A 12,686-nucleotide genomic window follows, 5' to 3' on the forward strand; every position below is an offset into this window, starting at 1 on the left:
TGCATTTCAGTCATCCTTGCAGAAAATCACACAGCCATCTATTCTAGGCTGCACAGAGTTTTCCGTCCTCTCCACCTGCTAGCTTATTGTTGCAATATGTTGCAATTCTGGAGAATTGTCTGCTATGCTAGAATGCCCGGCCCAGTTCAAATGTTTATTGTACTTCCTGCAAAAATATCAAAAGAAAAAGAAAGATTTGGTTTTGGAAAAATAATTCATTACCATCTTGTAAAAATAAAAACGTTCACATTTGAGTCAAAAAAAGAGAGGCTAGGTCTCACAATTTTGCTCAGTCTGTGTTACACCTACTGCTCTCAGGTGCTGTCCTGCTACCGATGGGCATGGAAGCTTTGGCCTGCTCTGTTTCCAGCCTGGGTCGGTGTACCACTCATTACACAACCTGAAATTCTAGAGCTCCCTCTAGAACACCTTATTGATACCCAACGTAGCATGGACACCTGATTAGCACAGCTGAGTGCAGCCCAGAACCCCTGAGCTCAAGCAATCCACAAGCCTCAGCCTCCCAAGTAGCTAGGACAACAGTCACACACCACCATGCCCGGCAAATACAGCACATGTCCTAATGATGAAATGCATTGCTTAAGTAAGGATATTGATAAAGTACGGTGTAATGAATTGATGGTATGCCAACCGTATTTCAAGAAAATCTATTTAACTATCCTTCAAAGAAAGAAAAATAATGTCTTATCAAGAAGCAGTGTGAATATGGGAAGGGCCTTTAAAAAAGATGTGGAGTTTCCTAAAGGAAAAGAAGAGGGTTGAACTGATTTAAGGGAGAGAGGAAGTAGGGTCAGAAAGTTTGTGAAGGGGATGTGAATACAATATAGATACTAGTATTTAGAGAGTGAGAGATAGGTAGAGGGAGAGAGGAGAAAGAAAGTGAGAGAGAAGAGCCAACTTAGGGCTGAGTTTCCATTATCTGCCAGTGACTCCCTCTAGAACCTTACAGGCACAATTCAGGCTCTCCTGTAGACATCCATCCCTTCTTGTTATGCCGAGCCAGCCAATGTTGAGAAAAGCAGCAAGGGTCACATTGATGGAAGACATCTGAAACATTGGAAGTTATAAAGTGGTATGGAGTGGGAGGGCTAGAAGAGGTATTATAAAGAATGAATACGCGTCATTCTGTTCTCTAGCCTCAACAACTTCAAGAGAGGAACTCTTGCTGGCCAAGAAGACCAATGTCAGTTCAGCTTGAGCAGGTGAAAGCGTGCCTGATTCTGCAAAAGGATGAGATTACGCTTTTGGGTTAGAAGTGGTTGCGGGCTACTGCATACTAAGAAACCGTTTATTGAGGTCCGGTTGGATTACTCGATCTTCTCCCAAATCAAAATCAGCTGCTAATTCAGTGTTCTATACTAATGAGCTATTTTTGTCCTCCCTGCCCCTTCCAGCGAATGGGTCCCCCTGACTAACAAAAGTGATTCAAACAGATTTGTATACCTTTTCATAGGAGACTTCGTGACGTATTTTATACTGTGCCAATGCAAGGTAGATTGAGTAATGATCTGGACAGCCCCATACTGGAGAACTGCAGCGCCTGTCAACCTGATCCCTTCTGCTGGGATTGTTAAACAACATCAAGATTTAAAAGTATTAAACCGCAAGAGTTGGCTGGAGTAAGGCCGAAGGCTCCAATGTTTGGGAGTTACCCAGTTTTCAGTCTTTTCATGTTTCTCTCAAAGAGCGAAGGGCCCTCTTATTTCTCCTTCTCATTCATATATGGAATTGAATGAGGGCTAATCAAAAAATGAATTAGAGCTGGACGTAGGAATGCAGCAGAAGACCGAGCAAACGCATTTCAAAGTTGCTCTTCTAAGGATACCTTTGTACTTGACAGATCAATTTAATCCTACAGGTGCTCTAAAATGAAGAATGCATTTCAGTCATCCTTGCAGAAAATCACACAGCCATCTATTCTAGGCTGCACAGAGTTTTCCGTACTCTCCACCTGCTAGCTTGTTGTTGCAATATGTTGGAATTCTGGAGAATTGTCTGCTATGCTAGAATGCCCGGCCCAGTTCAAATGTTCATTGTACTTCTTGCAAAAATATCAAAAGAAAAACAAAGATTTGGTTTTGGAAAAATAATTCATTACCATCTTGTAAAAATCAAAACGTTCACATTTGAGTCAAAAAAAAAGAGGCTAGGTCTCACTATTTTGCTCAAGCTGTGTTACACCTACTGCTCTCAGGTGCTGTCCTGCTACCGATGGGCATGGAAGCTTTGGCCTGCTCTGTTTCCAGCCTGGGTCGGTGCACCTCTCATTACACAACCTGAAATTCTAGAGCTCCCTCTAGAACACCATATTGATACCCAACGTAGCATGGACCCCTGATCAACACAGCTGAGTACAGCCCAGAACCCCTGAGCTCAAGCAATCCACAAGCCTCAGCCTCCCAAGTAGCTAGGACAACAGGCACACGCCACCATGCCCGGCAAACACAGCACATGTCCTAATGATGAAATGCATTGCTTAAGTAAGGATAATGATAAAGTACGGTGTAATGAATTGATGGTATGCCAACCGTATTTCAAGAAAATCTATTTAACTATCCTTCAAAGAAAGGAAAATAATGTCTTATCAAGAAGCAGTGTGAATATGGGAAGGGTCTTTAAAAAAGATGTGGAGTTTCCTAAAGGAAAAGAAGAGGGTTGAACTGATTTAAGGGAGAGAGGAAGTAGGGTCAGAAAGTTTGTGAAGGGGATGTGAATACAATATAGATACTAGTATTTAGAGAGTGAGAGATAGGTAGAGGGAGAGAGGAGAAAGAAAGTGAGAGAGAAGAGCCAACTTAGGGCTGAGTTTCTCATTATCTGCCAGTGACTCCCTCTAGAACCTTACAGGCACAATTCAGGCTCTCCTGTAGCCATCCATCCCTTCTTGTTATGCCGAGCCAGCCAATGTTGAGAAAAGCAGCAAGGGTCACATTGATGGAAGACATCTGAAACATTGGAAGTTATAAAGTGGTATGGAGTGGGAGGGCTAGAAGAGGTATTATAAAGAATGAATACGCGTCATTCTGTTCTCTAGCCTCAACAACTTCAAGAGAGGAACTCTTGCTGGCCAAGAAGACCAATGTCAGTTCAGCTTGAGCAGGTGAAAGCGTGCCTGATTCTGCAAAAGGATGAGATTACGCTTTTGGGTTAGAAGTGGTTGCGGGCTACTGCATACTAAGAAACCGTTTATTGAGGTTTGGTTGGATTACTCGATCTTCTCCCACCTCAAAATCAGCTGCTAATTCAGTGTTCTATACCAATGAGCTATTTTTGTCCTCCCTGCCCCTTCCAGCGAATGGGTCCCCCTGACTAACAAAAGTGATTCAAACAGATTTGTATACCTTTTCATAGGAGACTTCGTGACGTATTTTATACTGTGCCAATGCAAGGTAGATTGAGTAATGATCTGGACTGCCCCATACTGGAGAACTGCAGCGCCTGTCAACCTGATCCCTTCTGCTGGTATTGTTAAACAACATCAAGATTTAAAAGTATTAAACCGCAAGAGTTGGCTGGAGTAAGGACGAAGGCTCCAATGTTTGGGAGTTGCACAGTTCTCAGTCTTTTCATGTTTCTCTCAAAGAGCGAAGGGCCCTCTTCTTTCTCCTTCTCATTCATATATGGAATTGAATGAGGGCTAATCAAAAAATGAATTAGAGCTGGACGTAGGAATGCAGCAGAAGACCCAGCAAACGCATTTCAAAGTTGCTCTTCTAAGGATACTTTTGTACTTGACAGATCAATTTAATCCTACAGGTGCTCTAAAATGAAGAATGCATTTCAGTCATCCTTGCAGAAAATCACACAGCCATCTATTCTAGGCTGCACAGAGTTTTCCGTCCTCTCCACCTGCTAGCTTATTGTTGCAATATGTTGCAATTCTGGAGAATTGTCTGCTATGCTAGAATGCCCGGCCCAGTTCAAATGTTTATTGTACTTCCTGCAAAAATATCAAAAGAAAAACAAAGATTTGGTTTTGGAAAAATAATTCATTACCATCTTGTAAAAATAAAAACGTTCACATTTGAGTCAAAAAAAGAGAGGCTAGGTCTCACAATTTTGCTCAGTCTGTGTTACACCTACTGCTCTCAGGTGCTGTCCTGCTACCGATGGGCATGGAAGCTTTGGCCTGCTCTGTTTCCAGCCTGGGTCGGTGTACCACTCATTACACAACCTGAAATTCTAGAGCTCCTTCTAGAACACCATATTGATACCCAACGTAGCATGGACACCTGATTAGCACAGCTGAGTGCAGCCCAGAACCCCTGAGCTCAAGCAATCCACAAGCCTCAGCCTCCCAAGTAGCTAGGACAACAGGCACACACCACCATGCCCGGCAAATACAGCACATGTCCTAATGATGAAATGCATTGCTTAAGTAAGGATATTGATAAAGTACGGTGTAATGAATTGATGGTATGCCAACCGTATTTCAAGAAAATCTATTTAACTATCCTTCAAAGAAAGGAAAATAATGTCTTATCAAGAAGCAGTGTGAATATGGGAAGGGCCTTTAAAAAAGATGTGGAGTTTCCTAAAGGAAAAGAAGAGGGTTGAACTGATTTAAGGGAGAGAGGAAGTAGGGTCAGAAAGTTTGTGAAGGGGATGTGAATACAATATAGATACTAGTATTTAAAGAGTGAGAGATAGGTAGAGGGAGAGAGGAGAAAGAAAGTGAGAGAGAAGAGCCAACTTAGGGCTGAGTTTCCATTATCTGCCAGTGACTCCCTCTAGAACCTTACAGGCACAATTCAGGCTCTCCTGTAGACATCCATCCCTTCTTGTTATGCCGAGCCAGCCAATGTTGAGAAAAGCAGCAAGGGTCACATTGATGGAAGACATCTGAAACATTGGAAGTTATAAAGTGGTATGGAGTGGGAGGGCTAGAAGAGGTATTATAAAGAATGAATACGCGTCATTCTGTTCTCTAGCCTCAACAACTTCAAGAGAGGAACTCTTGCTGGCCAAGAAGACCAATGTCAGTTCAGCTTGAGCAGGTGAAAGCGTGCCTGATTCTGCAAAAGGATGAGATTACGCTTTTGGGTTAGAAGTGGTTGCGGGCTACTGCATACTAAGAAACCGTTTATTGAGGTCCGGTTGGATTACTCGATCTTCTCCCAAATCAAAATCAGCTGCTAATTCAGTGTTCTATACTAATGAGCTTTTTTTGTCCTCCCTGCCCCTTCCAGCGAATGGGTCCCCCTGACTAACAAAAGTGATTCAAACAGATTTGTATACCTTTTCATAGGAGACTTCATGACGTATTTTATACTGTGCCAATGCAAGGTAGATTGAGTAATGATCTGGACAGCCCCATACTGGAGAACTGCAGCGCCTGTCAACCTGATCCCTTCTGCTGGTATTGTTAAACAACATCAAGATTTAAAAGTATTAAACCGCAAGAGTTGGCTGGAGTAAGGCCGAAGGCTCCAATGTTTGGGAGTTGCACAGTTCTCAGTCTTTTCATGTTTCTCTCAAAGAGCGAAGGGCCCTCTTATTTCTCCTTCTCATTCATATATGGAATTGAATGAGGGCTAATCAAAAAATGAATTAGAGCTGGACGTAGGAATGCAGCAGAAGACCCAGCAAACGCATTTCAAAGTTGCTCTTCTAAGGATACTTTTGTACTTGACAGATCAATTTAATCCTACAGGTGCTCTAAAATGAAGAATGCATTTCAGTCATCCTTGCAGAAAATCACACAGCCATCTATTCTAGGCTGCACAGAGTTTTCCGTCCTCTCCACCTGCTAGCTTGTTGTTGCAATATGTTGCAATTCTGGAGAATTGTCTGCTATGCTAGAATGCCCGGCCCAGTTCAAATGTTCATTGTACTTCCTGCAAAAATATCAAAAGAAAAAGAAAGATTTGGTTTTGGAAAAATAATTCATTACCATCTTGTAAAAATCAAAACGTTCACATTTGAGTAAAAAAAAAAGAGGCTAGGTCTCACTATTTTGCTCAAGCTGTGTTACACCTACTGCTCTCAGGTGCTGTCCTGCTACCGATGGGCATGGAAGCTTTGGCCTGCTCTGTTTCCAGCCTGGGTCGGTGCACCTCTCATTACACAACCTGAAATTCTAGAGCTCCCTCTAGAACACCATATTGATACCCAACGTAGCATGGACACCTGATCAACACAGCTGAGTGCAGCCCAGAACCCCTGAGCTCAAGCAATCCACAAGCCTCAGCCTCCCAAGTAGCTAGGACAACAGGCACACGCCACCATGCCCGGCAAACACAGCACAGGTCCTAATGATGAAATGCATTGCTTAAGTAAGGATAATGATAAAGTACGGTGTAATGAATTGATGGTATGCCAACCGTATTTCAAGAAAATCTATTTCACTATTCTTCAAAGAAAGGAAAATAATGTCTTATCAAGAAACAGTGTGAATATGGGAAGGGCCTTTAAAAAAGATGTGGAGTTTCCTAAAGGAAAAGAAGAGGGTTGAACTGATTTAAGGGAGAGAGGAAGTAGGGTCAGAAAGTTTGTGAAGGGGATGTGAATACAATATAGATACTAGTATTTAGAGAGTGAGAGATAGGTAGAGGGAGAGAGGAGAAAGAAAGTGAGAGAGAAGAGCCAACTTAGGGCTGAGTTTCTCATTATCTGCCAGTGAATCCCTGTAGAACCTTACAGGCACAATTCAGGCTCTCCTGTAGCCATCCATCCCTTCTTGTTATGCCGAGCCAGCCAATGTTGAGAAAAGAAGCAAGGGTCACATTGATGAAAGACATCTGAAACATTGGAAGTTATAAAGTGGTATGGAGTGGGAGGGCTAGAAGAGGTATTATAAAGAATGAATACGCATCATTCTGTTCTCTAGCCTCAACAGCTTCAAGAGAGGAACTCTTGCTGGCCAAGAAGACCAATGTCAGTTCAGCTTGAGCAGGTGAAAGCTTGCCTGATTCTGCAAAAGGATGAGATTACGCTTTTGGGTTAGAAGTGGTTGCGGGCTACTGCATACTAAGAAACCGTTTATTGAGGTTTGGTTGGATTACTCGATCTTCTCCCACCTCAAAATCAGCTGCTAATTCAGTGTTCTATACCAATGAGCTATTTTTGTCCTCCCTGCCCCTTCCAGCGAATGGGTCCCCCTGACTAACAAAAGTGATTCAAACAGATTTGTATACCTTTTCATAGGAGACTTCGTGACGTATTTTATACTGTGCCAATGCAAGGTAGATTGAGTAATGATCTGGACAGCCCCATACTGGAGAACTGCAGCGCCTGTCAACCTGATCCCTTCTGCTGGTATTGTTAAACAACATCAAGATTTAAAAGTATTAAACCGCAAGAGTTGGCTGGAGTAAGGCCGAAGGCTCCAATGTTTGGGAGTTGCACAGTTCTCAGTCTTTTCATGTTTCTCTCAAAGAGCGAAGGGCCCTCTTCTTTCTCCTTCTCATTCATATATGGAATTGAATGAGGGCTAATCAAAAAATGAATTAGAGCTGGACGTAGGAATGCAGCAGAAGACCCAGCAAATGCATTTCAAAGTTGCTCTTCTAAGGATACTTTTGTACTTGACAGATCAATTTAATCCTACAGGTGCGCTAAAATGAAGAATGCATTTCAGTCATCCTTGCAGAAAATCACACAGCCATCTATTCTAGGCTGCACAGAGTTTTCCGTCCTCTCCACCTGCTAGCTTGTTGTTGCAATATGTTGCAATTCTGGAGAATTGTCTGCTATGCTAGAATACCCGGCCCAGTTCAAATGTTTATTGTACTTCCTGCAAAAATATCAAAAGAAAAAGAAAGATTTGGTTTTGGAAAAATAATTCATTACCATCTTGTAAAAATCAAAACGTTCACATTTGAGTCAAAAAAAGAGAGGCTAGGTCTCACAATTTTGCTCAGGCTGTGTTACACCTACTGCTCTCAGGTGCTGTCCTGCTACTGATGGGCATGGAAGCTTTGGCCTGCTCTGTTTCCAGCCTGGGTCGGTGTACCACTCATTACACAACCTGAAATTCTAGAGCTCCCTCTAGAACACCATATTGATACCCAACGTAGCATGGACACCTGATTAGCACAGCTGAGTGCAGCCCAGAACCCCTGAGCTCAAGCAATCCACAAGCCTCAGCCTCCCAAGTAGCTAGGACAACAGTCACACACCACCATGCCCGGCAAATACAGCACATGTCCTAATGATGAAATGCATTGCTTAAGTAAGGATATTGATAAAGTACGGTGTAATGAATTGATGGTATGCCAACCGTATTTCAAGAAAATCTATTTAACTATCCTTCAAAGAAAGAAAAATAATGTCTTATCAAGAAGCAGTGTGAATATGGGAAGGGCCTTTAAAAAAGATGTGGAGTTTCCTAAAGGAAAAGAAGAGGGTTGAACTGATTTAAGGGAGAGAGGAAGTAGGGTCAGAAAGTTTGTGAAGGGGATGTGAATACAATATAGATACTAGTATTTAGAGAGTGAGAGATAGGTAGAGGGAGAGAGGAGAAAGAAAGTGAGAGAGAAGAGCCAACTTAGGGCTGAGTTTCCATTATCTGCCAGTGACTCCCTCTAGAACCTTACAGGCACAATTCAGGCTCTCCTGTAGACATCCATCCCTTCTTGTTATGCCGAGCCAGCCAATGTTGAGAAAAGCAGCAAGGGTCACATTGATGGAAGACATCTGAAACATTGGAAGTTATAAAGTGGTATGGAGTGGGAGGGCTAGAAGAGGTATTATAAAGAATGAATACGCGTCATTCTGTTCTCTAGCCTCAACAACTTCAAGAGAGGAACTCTTGCTGGCCAAGAAGACCAATGTCAGTTCAGCTTGAGCAGGTGAAAGCGTGCCTGATTCTGCAAAAGGATGAGATTACGCTTTTGGGTTAGAAGTGGTTGCGGGCTACTGCATACTAAGAAACCGTTTATTGAGGTCCGGTTGGATTACTCGATCTTCTCCCAAATCAAAATCAGCTGCTAATTCAGTGTTCTATACTAATGAGCTATTTTTGTCCTCCCTGCCCCTTCCAGCGAATGGGTCCCCCTGACTAACAAAAGTGATTCAAACAGATTTGTATACCTTTTCATAGGAGACTTCGTGACGTATTTTATACTGTGCCAATGCAAGGTAGATTGAGTAATGATCTGGACAGCCCCATACTGGAGAACTGCAGCGCCTGTCAACCTGATCCCTTCTGCTGGGATTGTTAAACAACATCAAGATTTAAAAGTATTAAACCGCAAGAGTTGGCTGGAGTAAGGCCGAAGGCTCCAATGTTTGGGAGTTACCCAGTTTTCAGTCTTTTCATGTTTCTCTCAAAGAGCGAAGGGCCCTCTTATTTCTCCTTCTCATTCATATATGGAATTGAATGAGGGCTAATCAAAAAATGAATTAGAGCTGGACGTAGGAATGCAGCAGAAGACCGAGCAAACGCATTTCAAAGTTGCTCTTCTAAGGATACCTTTGTACTTGACAGATCAATTTAATCCTACAGGTGCTCTAAAATGAAGAATGCATTTCAGTCATCCTTGCAGAAAATCACACAGCCATCTATTCTAGGCTGCACAGAGTTTTCCGTACTCTCCACCTGCTAGCTTGTTGTTGCAATATGTTGGAATTCTGGAGAATTGTCTGCTATGCTAGAATGCCCGGCCCAGTTCAAATGTTCATTGTACTTCTTGCAAAAATATCAAAAGAAAAACAAAGATTTGGTTTTGGAAAAATAATTCATTACCATCTTGTAAAAATCAAAACGTTCACATTTGAGTCAAAAAAAAAGAGGCTAGTCTCACTATTTTGCTCAAGCTGTGTTACACCTACTGCTCTCAGGTGCTGTCCTGCTACCGATGGGCATGGAAGCTTTGGCCTGCTCTGTTTCCAGCCTGGGTCGGTGCACCTCTCATTACACAACCTGAAATTCTAGAGCTCCCTCTAGAACACCATATTGATACCCAACGTAGCATGGACCCCTGATCAACACAGCTGAGTACAGCCCAGAACCCCTGAGCTCAAGCAATCCACAAGCCTCAGCCTCCCAAGTAGCTAGGACAACAGGCACACGCCACCATGCCCGGCAAACACAGCACATGTCCTAATGATGAAATGCATTGCTTAAGTAAGGATAATGATAAAGTACGGTGTAATGAATTGATGGTATGCCAACCGTATTTCAAGAAAATCTATTTAACTATCCTTCAAAGAAAGGAAAATAATGTCTTATCAAGAAGCAGTGTGAATATGGGAAGGGTCTTTAAAAAAGATGTGGAGTTTCCTAAAGGAAAAGAAGAGGGTTGAACTGATTTAAGGGAGAGAGGAAGTAGGGTCAGAAAGTTTGTGAAGGGGATGTGAATACAATATAGATACTAGTATTTAGAGAGTGAGAGATAGGTAGAGGGAGAGAGGAGAAAGAAAGTGAGAGAGAAGAGCCAACTTAGGGCTGAGTTTCTCATTATCTGCCAGTGACTCCCTCTAGAACCTTACAGGCACAATTCAGGCTCTCCTGTAGCCATCCATCCCTTCTTGTTATGCCGAGCCAGCCAATGTTGAGAAAAGCAGCAAGGGTCACATTGATGGAAGACATCTGAAACATTGGAAGTTATAAAGTGGTATGGAGTGGGAGGGCTAGAAGAGGTATTATAAAGAATGAATACGCGTCATTCTGTTCTCTAGCCTCAACAACTTCAAGAGAGGAACTCTTGCTGGCCAAGAAGACCAATGTCAGTTCAGCTTGAGCAGGTGAAAGCGTGCCTGATTCTGCAAAAGGATGAGATTACGCTTTTGGGTTAGAAGTGGTTGCGGGCTACTGCATACTAAGAAACCGTTTATTGAGGTTTGGTTGGATTACTCGATCTTCTCCCACCTCAAAATCAGCTGCTAATTCAGTGTTCTATACCAATGAGCTATTTTTGTCCTCCCTGCCCCTTCCAGCGAATGGGTCCCCCTGACTAACAAAAGTGATTCAAACAGATTTGTGTACCTTTTCATAGGAGACTTCGTGACGTATTTTATACTGTGCCAATGCAAGGTAGATTGAGTAATGATCTGGACTGCCCCATACTGGAGAACTGCAGCGCCTGTCAACCTGATCCCTTCTGCTGGTATTGTTAAACAACATCAAGATTTAAAAGTATTAAACCGCAAGAGTTGGCTGGAGTAAGGCCGAAGGCTCCAATGTTTGGGAGTTGCACAGTTTTCAGTCTTTTCATGTTTCTCTCAAAGAGCGAAGGGCCCTCTTATTTCTCCTTCTCATTCATATATGGAATTGAATGAGGTCTAATCAAAAAATGAATTAGAGCTGGACGTAGGAATGCAGCAGAAGACCCAGCAAACGCATTTCAAAGTTGCTCTTCTAAGGATACTTTAGTACTTGACAGATCAATTTAATCCTACAGGTGCTCTAAAATGAAGAATGCATTTCAGTCATCCTTGCAGAAAATCACACAGCCATCTATTCTAGGCTGCACAGAGTTTTCCGTCCTCTCCACCTGCTAGCTTGTTGTTGCAATATGTTGCAATTCTGGAGAATTGTCTGCTATGCTAGAATGCCCGGCCCAGTTCAAATGTTCATTGTACTTCCTGGAAAAATATCAAAAGAAAAACAAAGATTTGGTTTTGGAAAAATAAGTCATTACCATCTTGTAAAAATAAAAACGTTCACATTTGAGTCAAAAAAAAAGAGGCTAGGTCTCACTATTTTGCTCAAGCTGTGTTACACCTACTGCTCTCAGGTGCTGTTCTGCTACCGATGGGCATGGAAGCTTTGGCCTGCTCTGTTTCCAGCCTGGGTCAGTGCACCTCTCATTACACAACCTGAAATTCTAGAGCTCCCTCTAGAACACCATATTGATACCCAACGTAGCATGGACACCTGATCAACACAGCTGAGTGCAGCCCAGAACCCCTGAGCTCAAGCAATCCACAAGCCTCAGCCTCCCAAGTAGCTAGGACAACAGGCACACGCCACCATGCCCGGCAAACACAGCACATGTCCTAATGATGAAATGCATTGCTTAAGTAAGGATAATGATAAAGTACAGTGTAATGAATTGATGGTATGCCAACCGTATTTCAAGAAAATCTATTTCACTATCCTTCAAAGAAAGGAAAATAATGTCTTATCAAAAAGCAGTGTGAATATGGGAAGGGCCTTTAAAAAAGATGTGGAGTTTCCTAAAGGAAAAGAAGAGGGTTGAACTGATTTAAGGGAGAGAGGAAGTAGGGTCAGAAAGTTTGTGAAGGGGATGTGAATACAATATAGATACTAGTATTTAGAGAGTGAGAGATAGGTAGAGGGAGAGAGGAGAAAGAAAGCGAGAGAGAAGAGCCAACTTAGGGCTGAGTTTCTCATTATCTGCCAGTGACTCCCTGTAGAACCTTACAGGCACAATTCAGGCTCTCCTGTAGACATCCATCCCTTCTTGTTATGCCGAGCCAGCCAATGTTGAGAAAAGCAGCAAGGGTCACATTGATGGAAGACATCTGAAACATTGGAAGTTATAAAGTGGTATGGAGTGGGAGGGCTAGAAGAGGTATTATAAAGAATGAATATGCGTCATTCTGTTCTCTAGCCTCAACAGCTTCAAGAGAGGAACTCTTGCTGGCCAAGAAGACCAATGTCAGTTCAGCTTGAGCAGGTGAAAGCTTGCCTGATTCTGCAAAAGGATGAGATTACGCTTTTGGGTTAGAAGTGGTTGCAGGCTACTGCATACTAA

At 42.6% G+C, this 12,686-nt stretch overlaps 7 non-coding genes across 7 annotated transcripts; all 7 read right to left on the reverse strand.

Annotated features, from left to right (window-relative positions):
- Positions 1–264: 264 nt before the first annotated feature.
- On the reverse strand, positions 265–564 carry LOC147734572 (signal recognition particle RNA). Its single transcript, XR_015307787.1, has one exon.
- A 1,597-nt stretch (positions 565–2,161) lies between these two features.
- On the reverse strand, positions 2,162–2,461 carry LOC147734573 (signal recognition particle RNA). The gene has a single exon (XR_015307908.1).
- Positions 2,462–4,059: 1,598 nt separating this feature from the next.
- Positions 4,060–4,359, reverse strand: LOC147734574 (signal recognition particle RNA). The gene has a single exon (XR_015307772.1).
- Positions 4,360–5,956: 1,597 nt separating this feature from the next.
- On the reverse strand, positions 5,957–6,256 carry LOC147734575 (signal recognition particle RNA). The gene has a single exon (XR_015308275.1).
- Positions 6,257–7,854: 1,598 nt separating this feature from the next.
- Positions 7,855–8,154, reverse strand: LOC147734576 (signal recognition particle RNA). Its single transcript, XR_015307757.1, has one exon.
- Positions 8,155–9,751: 1,597 nt separating this feature from the next.
- Positions 9,752–10,050, reverse strand: LOC147734577 (signal recognition particle RNA). The gene has a single exon (XR_015308088.1).
- Positions 10,051–11,648: 1,598 nt separating this feature from the next.
- LOC147734578 (signal recognition particle RNA) lies at positions 11,649–11,948 on the reverse strand. Its single transcript, XR_015307889.1, has one exon.
- Positions 11,949–12,686: the final 738 nt, after the last annotated feature.

The sequence above is a fragment of the Lissotriton vulgaris genome, chromosome 1_2, assembly GCF_964263255.1.
Source record: "Lissotriton vulgaris chromosome 1_2, aLisVul1.2, whole genome shotgun sequence".
In the NCBI taxonomy this organism is placed as follows: domain Eukaryota; kingdom Metazoa; phylum Chordata; class Amphibia; order Caudata; family Salamandridae; genus Lissotriton; species Lissotriton vulgaris.